This window comes from Melanotaenia boesemani, chromosome 11 (genome assembly GCF_017639745.1).
Source record: "Melanotaenia boesemani isolate fMelBoe1 chromosome 11, fMelBoe1.pri, whole genome shotgun sequence".
Lineage (NCBI taxonomy): Eukaryota > Metazoa > Chordata > Actinopteri > Atheriniformes > Melanotaeniidae > Melanotaenia > Melanotaenia boesemani.
In genome coordinates, this window is record NC_055692.1 from 29,294,352 (window position 1) to 29,304,980 (window position 10,629).

Sequence of the window (10,629 nt, forward strand, 5' to 3'; positions counted from 1 at the left end):
AAGGTTTGCTTTTTTGTATGCATTTTTTTCAGATCATGTCTAGAAAATTTCAGGGCTGTGGTGTATGATTGAATAGAGCTTAGTTTTCCTTAAATTTACCATGTGTCAATGATAACCATCTTTAACCAGATACAATTGAAGATGGTTATATAAAAGTTTCCTTATCTTTGAAGAAGAAAAGTTTGGAAGTGTGGGGAAAAAGGGTAAAAGCCTGAATACCAGAAAATAAGAACACATAGGAAAAAGATCTTCCTAGCAAAGCCTACACAGTTCCAAACCCAATTTTTACATTTTTCTGTTGGCATAACAATAACTCCCAATGCTTAGACATCATGCAGATCAGATGTAATTACAGGTATATCAGGCACTGCTTTTGGATTTGTGGATACTAGCATTTAACAACAAAGAGAGCCCTTGAGTCTACTGTTCTGTATTCATAGCGCATAAAATGAAAGATTCAAGTAAAAAAATCTCTAATGCCTCTTCTGATAATATCAATTAATGATCCTTTGACTGAAATATCTGACGTATACATGCAGCTGTACTAAATATTCAAGTACACTGACACTTTCATTGACAGCTAACTCAACTGGGAGCCAATTTAATTAGCTACTAACATGGTTAAGTAAAAGAGCATGACAACCTGCTTGAGTTAATAAAGACAGCACTGTTCCCTGCATCATTCTTGCAGCATCACACTATAATCCTAAACTATGATGCTATTTGAGACCCGGTTTCCTTTCACCCTTGCCAACTGCTTGAAAAAAATGTGACAATAGTCAAGATTATATTTCAGCCTTAGGATCCTTTAGTGGATACAAAACAGCCTCCTGGTAGAATGGAAAAGTTGGTATTTTCAGAGCAGATTGAGATAAAGAAGTATTAGAAGTGACAAATGAACAGCAGGCTGATGCAGCCTGTCAGTGTGGCCACTACTGCCCAAACTTACCCCATGCTCACCACTTTGCACTGCCTATCATCTTGACTTATTCTTGTTTTTTCTACTGAATGATACTGAGGCTTTGTTTGCAAGTATAGCTTGAAGTCCTCTGCCTTGGCAGGCTGCTGGGCTTTATCACCAAGCTGATGATCTATTGGACAGAGACAGATGGAGAGATGGAGCAAGAGTTAGAGCAGATAAATGGAGGGAGGTAGAGAAAGACGGGGAAGAGAGCGATTGCATAGGGGAAGCTGAATCTGAATAGCTATTAAAACAGATTTTGTGGAGTAGAAAAACACAGCAGGTCGCTCAAATATTTCAGCGGCCTGTACACAAAAGATTCGACTTCTACGAATTGCTCTGAGTCATTTCACTCAATTGGTGGACAATTGGCTTTGGCTGAACTCTCACCCTGCTCCCCACCCCCTCATCCCATAACCCTTTCTACCCTCTCTTTTCCTCTTGTCAGTCTATATCTCCTCAACATGCCCTGCTTATAGAGCTGAGCAACTGGATAGACTTTTCCTGCGGCCTCACCCTCCCTCCCACTGCATTTCGACATGGTCTCCACGTCAACCAGTGTGACAGATTGGACGATGAGACACATGACTTCAGTTCAAACGGGAGACAAGAATAAGATTAGACACGTGATTCAGTGTGAAGAGGTCAGTGGGAACGAATGCCTCAGCCCCCACAGATATACATATACCCTTCATCCACACCCTAACCAATGCTAATTGTAAACATATGATCAACGCTCTTCTTTGTGGTTGAACGATATTTCCCTCACTTGCTGTGCTCACCCAGTTCCAGCCGAGTCACTATCAAGCCCCAATCAAAATAAGAATATGAAGAAAGCCATGGCCCACTACTGCAGTGTGGTGGCTCAAATTGAAAGTGACAGCTTGACACGTAATATGGCACCCGTAATGTGATTAGGCCAGCATGGCACTCTCATCTTAAACTCCCACATCCCAAAGAACGAGCCTTATGTCCAACTCCGCCAAACACACGCAGGCTCTTGCCTCTGAAAGGGGGGTGCAGAGAGGGCCGTCTTGTCTCTTGCTTTAGTTTCTCTTGCAATGCTTCATGCTTTGAGACGAATTGAGATGATGCCGCTGTTGAATCATAACCCCTGAAGGGGAATTGCAAACACATGTTTGGGATGGGCGGGTGAAAGAGAAGCTTTTTGGGTTTAAAGATATCGATGCCAAGAACAGAGAAGCTGAGTGGGAGAAAGTACACAGTGGTATGGATCAGATCAGCCATTATCAGAAGCAAAGCTAGCCAGGTTCCTCCTGTCAATCTATATGATGGAAATAAGCAGTGACACACTGATATCACCCGCAGCTACTCATGACTGAGTGGAGAGGTGAAATTCAAAGAACTATTGGTGAAAATAATGACAAATCCAGATGGAGCAATGATAATCACAACTGATGCAGAAGGGAGTTTTGGGAAGGTTGGAAAGGCTTTTAGAGGTTGACCATGTTGCAAAAGATGGTCAGAGACAAAAAGTGAAACAGCGGTGGGACACTAAGCTGAAGGAAAACGTAAACAGACTTCAGATCTGAGTCCAGCAGGAAATTCAATGAAATATTTCATGAGAGCAGAGCTGACAGTGAAAAATTCTAAAATTACAAAAGTGAGTCGGAGAAATGAGAAAGAATTATTGTATTTGGCAAAAGGGAGAGGGAACAAGAGCCCGGGGCCACATTTCCAAATGAGCCGTCACAGATTGAGAGATCTTGGCTCTGTTCGCATTTAGCATGGAAGGGAGCTGGTACATACTTCTCCTTGCCGTTCCCAATGAAACCTTCTTTTCTCCAGAGGAATTCCCTCTTATGTTAGCGATGACAGAATAAATGATGTTCAGGAGGGCTAAACGGGGACACAACTCATGAAGTGAATGGATGAGGGATCTAGCAGTCAACAGGCAATTGTATAACCAAGTGAGCTGCAGTTTGCCAAACGTAGTAAAAGTGGAAAGCTGTAGATTCATAGATATGAGAATCATTTCACAACATTGTTTAGGTTGTGTCAACAACCTGGAAGATGGAGTCAACATGCCACTTTTCCTGCTCATCAAATTATTTGCATGCCTCCAATCAAAATGTAAAAATATTTTTTTAATATGCTGAGCCATGCCAAAACCCTACCTTGTCATAAAAGCAAATAAGTGTTTTACATCAGCCTGGCCTGACTCCTTCAAGATGCATTTCCCTCTTTCCCCTCAGATTTACATCTCTGTGACTCTCCTCCCCAGCCTTTTAGTTTAAGAAAAGCCTGTCAGAGGAAATCAAGTCAAGCTGAAGACATAGTTGAGCGCCTGTGACAGGCTGAAAGCCACTCAAATGGGTCTATAATGAGTCTAATAATGGTGTGGGTAAGCATAATTTACCAGGGCTGAGGCCCCAGTGAGGCTGAGGGAGCGGAGGAGAGTGATGATTTGCAGTGTGGGTTGGCAGGCCATGATGAGCTCTCATTCCCAATGATACGACAAGGCTGGAGCAGAAGGTGGACAAGCTCCAAGCCTGCCAGTCCCTCTGCAGGCCAGGCCCTGGGGGCTAAGCCACAGCCAGACCTGCTCATCACTGAGCACTGGACTGGAAAATTACACATGACTGGTTGCTTCCACAGGGCCTGGGCTGGCTCAGCAGCGACCCTGTCTCCTTTGAAATAGAGAGCTGGGTGACCCCACACTGCCTAGGGAGTACATGTTAACCGTATCTCTCTTTCCCAATGGGTGCAATATGTGTGTGATGTTTGTACGTGTGCACAGTGACATGGGGGAACTAGTGACAGGCTATATCCGCAGGCTAATCATCCACACACCCCAGGGAGATGACTCCTTCAGGACAGGATAATCAAAAGTCCCTGGGCAGAAACCAACAAAATGATGTAAACAAACACACTCACACACAGGGGGAAAGAGCAGCACACATACGTGTCCTTGTTTGTACTTCTGGCGCTCTCACTGCTGTAGACAGGGTGGTGGTGAAAGGTAGCTGTGGCCTCTGGTCTTTCCCACCAGGCTCCCACACACCCCGACAGCTGATCACCATTCTCCTTTAGCTGTTTACCCTTCAAGCACGGATGTCAACAACTTCTGCTTGCCTTAAGAAAACGTGGATGTTTTTAAAAAATCAACACAAAATACTGCAAATGTAAGAAAAATTAGATTTTACACTACTGCCTGAAAATGAAAGGTGGAATGAATAAAAAATAAAAAGCTTATTATAATTTTATAATAAATTCCAGTTGCAGATGTTCTAAGCATTTTTGGACACTGGTGGCCCTTACTTGAAAGTTGAATGACACATAGCAAAGAGTCTGACCTGGGTCTTAAGCCTGGAACAGCTGGAAGACCTTCAGCCTCTGCAGGGGGCACCTATTCAATCAGTTGAGCTATTCAGCACCGACCCAGCTCCAGTTTAATTTCACTGAAATCCAAAACATAATGAATGGCTCAAGCTGTTCATTGTCAACATGGTTTTGAAAAAAAAAAAAAAAAGAAAAAAAAACATCACTTTGTTTTGAAAAAAAAACTAAACATTTCTGCCTGTTTGGAATAAACTTCAGCTCTTTATGCTACATTGCCATGGCAATCATCTATTATAACTGAAGAGAATCAGAAAAACTGCATTTGTTGCTGTGACTGGAAATAAAAAACCAGAGCCACCTCAGCTGCCATTCATTAATGCCCAGGGCTTTCAAATCAAAGTGCTTGAATCTTTTCTTGGCTCTTGACCATGTTTCACCTGTCACCTGAAATGCTTCTTCAGCTCTTAAATATCAAGCTGAAAATTTGAGGAGAAATGTATTTAATAAACCAAAAAAGAAGCCCACTTTCCTTTTGTTTGTTGTCACTTAGGATAATATGACCTAGATGACTGAAAATATCTAGTGACAATCAACAAATCTGTTCAGCTGAACATTCAAGGTGGGTGTGGGGGGGGGGGGGGGGGGGGTATGTTGCTCAAGGAGAATTTAAATAATTTTACTTCTTTATTAGTAGTGTGATAGACTCAGTATCAGCTGTATCGCTTGTCATCCAAGATATGTGGTCTCTACAACAGTTTAAAATATGTCCTGTTGGTGTTTTCCTTCTATATGCCAAGATAATTAGTTAGGCTGTTTGACAAGAGGCAGCATTAGGCCTGAGGAGTGCAGCAGAACAGCAGCATGTCTGTTGCAATTGTAGGATGGCTTACACAGCCGAGGATTGTGTGTGTTTAGGGAAGCAGCAGCAAAGCAGGGGGTTGTGGGAGACAGCCATCAGGACCAATGCAGTGCCTCCAGTGAAGCAGGTAGATGTGCAGGCTGTCTGCTTTGGCCGACTGCCACCTCGTCAAAGTCACTTCTCCAAAGTCGCAGTGACGCACAGTGCCCCAAGCCCGACGGTTTACGTTACAGAACTGGTAAAGGGATAATGGCCTAGCATTTGACATTTCAGTGGAGGAGAGCAGCATTGGTACAGATGGATTTAACCTCTTCCTGCAGATGCGGATTCCTTTCATGTAATTTTTTTTTAATGCATTTCTTCCACTTCATCTCAGTATCACACTACATTTTTCTTTACCAGTTCATATCTTTCTCAAACTTGGACTCACAGATCTGTGCCTCAGTTGACATTTTCCTCTGTCTTCCCTTCTGTCTAAAGACAAGCGCGTCCCTGTGTTTGGCACTCTGACGGTGTCTGATGGTTAAATTGAGGAGACAGGCTGCTGACAGGCCCTGTGCCACAGCAGAATATGCCAACAGGGGAGATTTGTGAAAATATGCCCTGTGTCATTTCCTCTCCATTTCCCTGACAGCCTAACTCTGTCAAAATGCCTACGTGTGAGTGCTTGGCTAGGTAGGCGGGTGGGGACAGTGTTTGTGTGCATGTGAGGGATAAGATGTCTCAGTGCAGACGTGGGTGAACGAATGGGTGGAACTGTAATATGTCCATGTGAGTAAGGGAAGCAGTGACAGAGCAATGAATAATATGCCAATGTCATTGCAACAAAGCTTGCAAAAGTTCAAGCCAAATGATGAAACCTGTCTACCAGACATGTCTCATATGTACCACTAGCTTAAAGTTCTTTAACCCTAACTTTTCCTTTTGGTGTGCTCGCTCATCAAACGGCTCCCCAAATCTATCCTGCATTTAATCTTTGATCCCTCCTCTTGGAATGCAGGCTGAAAGATAACATTTCATGTGAGGCAAAGCGGAAGAAAACAGCCTGCAGAAACCCAGCACACTGAACATGCTAGCTGTCAGCTGCTTTCGCTTAATTTGATGCCTCTGTCTCTACCGCCGCCAGTTGAGTCTAATCTTGTTGAGCGCTGGAAATGAGTGTTGGTGACAGGGATGTCAACAGCGGTTTGTTTCGAGCTCAGCAGGAGAACAGTACCTGCCTGTGTGTCTCTGTTACACAAGTGCCCCTAGTCTTTCTCCCCCTCGTGTGCCCAAGTCAGCCAGCGTTACTGTCAATCCCACAGGCCAGCAGCGACATGCTTAATCACCCAACACTGCTGCTCCACACACACACACACACACACACACACACACACACACACACACACACACACACACACACACACACACACACATATTTGCATGTCCCACTACTTGACAAGGTTAAAAATAATCCCTTTGCACCACAGACTTCAGAACATACCAGCCAAAACCTTAATTATCTGTATGGATGGAATCTGCAGAGAAGCAAAACATGGTCACCAACAGGTGAGAATTTCAACCGCTGGCCTGGCAGAGGCCTTTGCAGTTAATACGGGGGGTCCTGTCAGCTTGCGTAACTTTTTAGATGTTGAACTCTTGCCTGTGCTTGCGGGCTGCTCGACCCCAAAGGTTCACCTCACTTTTTATCTTCCCGCAGCTCGATAATTCCTTCACAGCTGTCAATCACCCCACTGGGGCCTGCTGTAAAGAGCCTTGACTTGTATGAGGATCGGAGAGGGGGTGGGCTCACAGCCAGGGTCATAAGTTCAGAGTAAACTGATGAGGGGAGTTGAATTTTGACTTTGAGTCGAAAATGCACATGTTTAGGTGCAAGTGGAAAACTCTTGGCATCATTAGGATGTACATGTATGTGAGCAGAAATCCTTTCAGCTGCAGCAGCACAAGTGATGCGGGACAGATCCGGTGTGGCAGCTAGACAGTGAATCCGATTCATCGTGATCAAAGGCTGCTGTCAGTGACAAAGGACCGTTTGTTTAGCCTAAGCATGACATGTAGCTGAGAGCCATAAATTACAGGGGGAATTAGAGGAGGTTTGGTGGATTTCATGCTCGTGTGCCTGTCTGTCTCTCTGGATATGGCGCATACACACTCACACATTCAGAGTCACACAGACCACACACACAAGGGGGAGGGAAATGGGAAAATGCATCTCTCTTTAGTTCAAGGAGTGATGATGAGAGATGGGAGCTGACATGTGTCATGTACTGGATGAGAGGTTTGGGTGCAGAAAGGATGAACTTTTAACAAGGACCCTGTTGGGGACTGTGCCTCTTGGCTGTTAAGTTTTACAGCTCTGTTTATAACACTAAATCTAATGGCTTGTTACCAGCTATGTGACAATGAAGTATTTTTCTTTTATCTCAAGACTTAAAATTTAGAGGACTAGATTAATAATTAAGGTTTCAAAGCAAGACATGACAGGCAAAAACCTCTGCAATTTCATGACATATTGTAAAACACAAAGGATGATGTGAAAAGAAGCACATAACAATTTTGGGATGAAAGCTAATCAATTTCACAACAGCTACATTTTACCTCTTGAATTTTATACCATATTACAGCTCCCATTGCACTAATTACAGCTTTTTACATGTAACAACATCAATGTTTACAATGTAATTAGGTCAGTATGGAGCCTAGGTAAGTATTCACCTAAATGAATCAGAAATGCTTACCATGAGATGCAAATCTGTGGGGAAGAGAAGTGGAAGTGGCCTTTAACACACCACAAGGTAATTTATGAGCACATGGTCATGCCTTTTGGTTTAACCAATGCAGCATCTTCTAAACCTTAATCATGATGTTGCAAGAGATTTCTAAATCACCTTGAGCCTGATTTACTAAGATGCAGGATAAAGAGCACGAAATTGCACATGCATGTGATGGTTTTTTTATGATTTGTGGGTGATCAACTAAGAATGCTGGCGCAATTGATAACAGGCACAAACAGCAGTATTCAAATGAGGATTTAGGCTGCATTGTTGTGGAGTTTAGAAGTAGAGCAGAAAGGTTGCAAACGCAAAATGAAATTCAACCTAAAGAAGATACAGATATTAGTGGACAATGTAAATACAAATACGTACTGCTGAACTCCTGCTTTGCTTCTAAACTTTTCTACTTTTTTCTACTACAAAAGCAATCCTTTATTACATGGCAAACATATTCAGATTTGCCAGGAAAGCCAAATTATTGTCACATAGGATGTTACAAAATCTAAATTATATCATAAAGGTGTAGTCTGAGGTCTGTCTCTTATGATCAGGTCATGACATCTAGGTTATTTACTGTAACAAAAACAACTCTTAAAATCTGTGTCACAAACAACTAATGAGTATTTCCCCCTGCTTTCCCCTTCATCATTGTACTTGCAGATGGTGTGTACTGTTGGGGCATCACTCGGACATGTGTGTGTGTAAAAGATAACTAAAATAGGAGTTTTGTTTTATTTTCTGTTGCATCCTGTCAATGGAAATTAGCTGTAAGAAAATGAATAGTGTATTGTGGGTCCTCTGCTACAAAGCCTTCATGAAGCTGGGTTTTCTCTGTCTTGCATGACATTTGTTTGTTTGATACTCTGAGCCAAAGGCATCATCTGTGTTTGCTCTTCGCTGGCATGTTTAGCAAAAACTTGTCAATAGCAATTATCCCACTTTATACCAACATGACTGCTGAATTAACAAAATTACAAGTTCTTGAGCTGATGAGCTATGAATGTTGATCTGTTGCCTGAAGGTTTTCACAGTCCAATCTCTTGACGGCATCCCATGGAGATAAATTATACTTGGGTGGCAATTAATTTAAGCCTATTTCTGTTCAGGGGAATGGATGTGTTTTGGCTGTAGCACATATAATGTACAGTTTAAAGCTTTTATTTTCCAAAATAATTTTTCACAGTACAGAGAGGTACTGAAAACCACAGTTCTGGAGTCCTTGTGGAAATAAAGAAAATCTGCTGCAATGAATTTAAAAGATGGGGGTAAAGAAAAACAAGCAAGATTTGACAAATTAGTTTGAACACTTTTAACTGTCAAGCCGTTAATTTATGACTGAATAAACTTCCACATGTTTAGTTTGGACGCCTTACACAGAGGCACACAGCTCTCAGAGGTGACTGTAATATGAAACATGGAGGCGGCCATGCTATTTATTTATGTCTGTCCTTGCCTGGTGCTTTCATGGCCCTATTCGTGTTAATCCTCGCGAGTGTTGTAGGAGAAACTGATTCCTGTTCACATTAATAAAAATAATATTTTGTGGAATAAGGTCTAATGGTCAAAACATCACTTCTATGATTCTTTTTTTCCCAAACCGAAAGCCATAACTCAAGAGCAGTTCTTTTATTTGCTTCTTCCTGAGCGATTGAGGAAAAATCCCCTATAGGTGCTGTTAGCTAGCCCTACATCCACCCATCCACATGGTGGTCTGACTTAGTCTTTTTATGGACCTTAGATGACAATACCATTATTTTCCCTATTAACATCCTTAAACGTGACAGATTTAGAGGGAAACTTCTGAAACAGCTCCAGGCTGTCATGTGATATCATAAGTCTGGACTAATTGAATCTTTCCAATGACTTTATAACTCCATAGGGTGTACAACTTTGCGTCCAACTAAGTGCTACACCTGTTAATAGTGGTTCTCTGCCACATAATCTGAGGAAATGTTGTGAAGAATGTGTTGTTGTTTTAATTCAAAGCCACTATCAACAAGATGTATCAATCCAAGCATCTTTGCGAATGTCACTTTTTATGCCTTTTACATTGCAAAAGGCTTGATGTGAAAATGCAAGAAGCTCTTTATCTCTCGCCTCCTCCATGTCCCTCCCCCTCTAACTCTTGGATCGCTCCCCTGTGAGGCGTTTGACTGAAAACATGCGCTCTTTAATCACTGGGGTGACAGTGCCTGCCCTGTGTTTGCGCCTCTGCCCTTCTGCAACAATAAAAGCAGGGTCACGCTCTGTGTCAGCTCCAGGCGTGACGTTTAAAGGAGTGAGTGAGAGTACAAAGAAGTTGGAAAGAAAGAGAGAAAAGGGGAGGGTGAGAGGAAGGGAATGGATGGGGGGATTAAAGTAGAAACTGAAAGAGAGAGGAAAAGCTTGAAGTGTTGCAAGAGTGTCTGCTACAGGAAGAGTCACCACATCAGCAACAAAAATGGAAGAATTGGTCCCAAGTCAATAGGATTTTGGGTGTTAAAGAAAAGGAGTTGACAGAATTCTGTGGGTTTGAGTGGCAGGATCTGGCATGTGTGTTGAGATACAGGGTAGCACAGGATCCCATGACCCTGTGACCCAGGGAACCTTGTGCTTCTGTTTGTCTGGCTGATTGACAAATGAAGGGGCAAACAGGAGGGGGCCTGGGCCTCTGTATGTGTGAATGAGCATGTGGACATTGCTGTGTGACTGCTCTTCGCTTTGAAATGAGTGTGCACAGGTAATTCTGATTA

At 42.7% G+C, this 10,629-nt stretch overlaps 1 long non-coding RNA gene across 1 annotated transcript; it reads right to left on the bottom strand.

Annotated features, from left to right (window-relative positions):
• Positions 1–276: 276 nt before the first annotated feature.
• Positions 277–4,380, bottom strand: LOC121649346. The gene is made up of 3 exons (XR_006012098.1): positions 4,279–4,380; positions 3,888–4,057; positions 277–1,091 (listed from the first exon to the last, which is right to left on the bottom strand). It is a non-coding gene; the product is annotated as an uncharacterized LOC121649346 (long non-coding RNA).
• Positions 4,381–10,629: the final 6,249 nt, after the last annotated feature.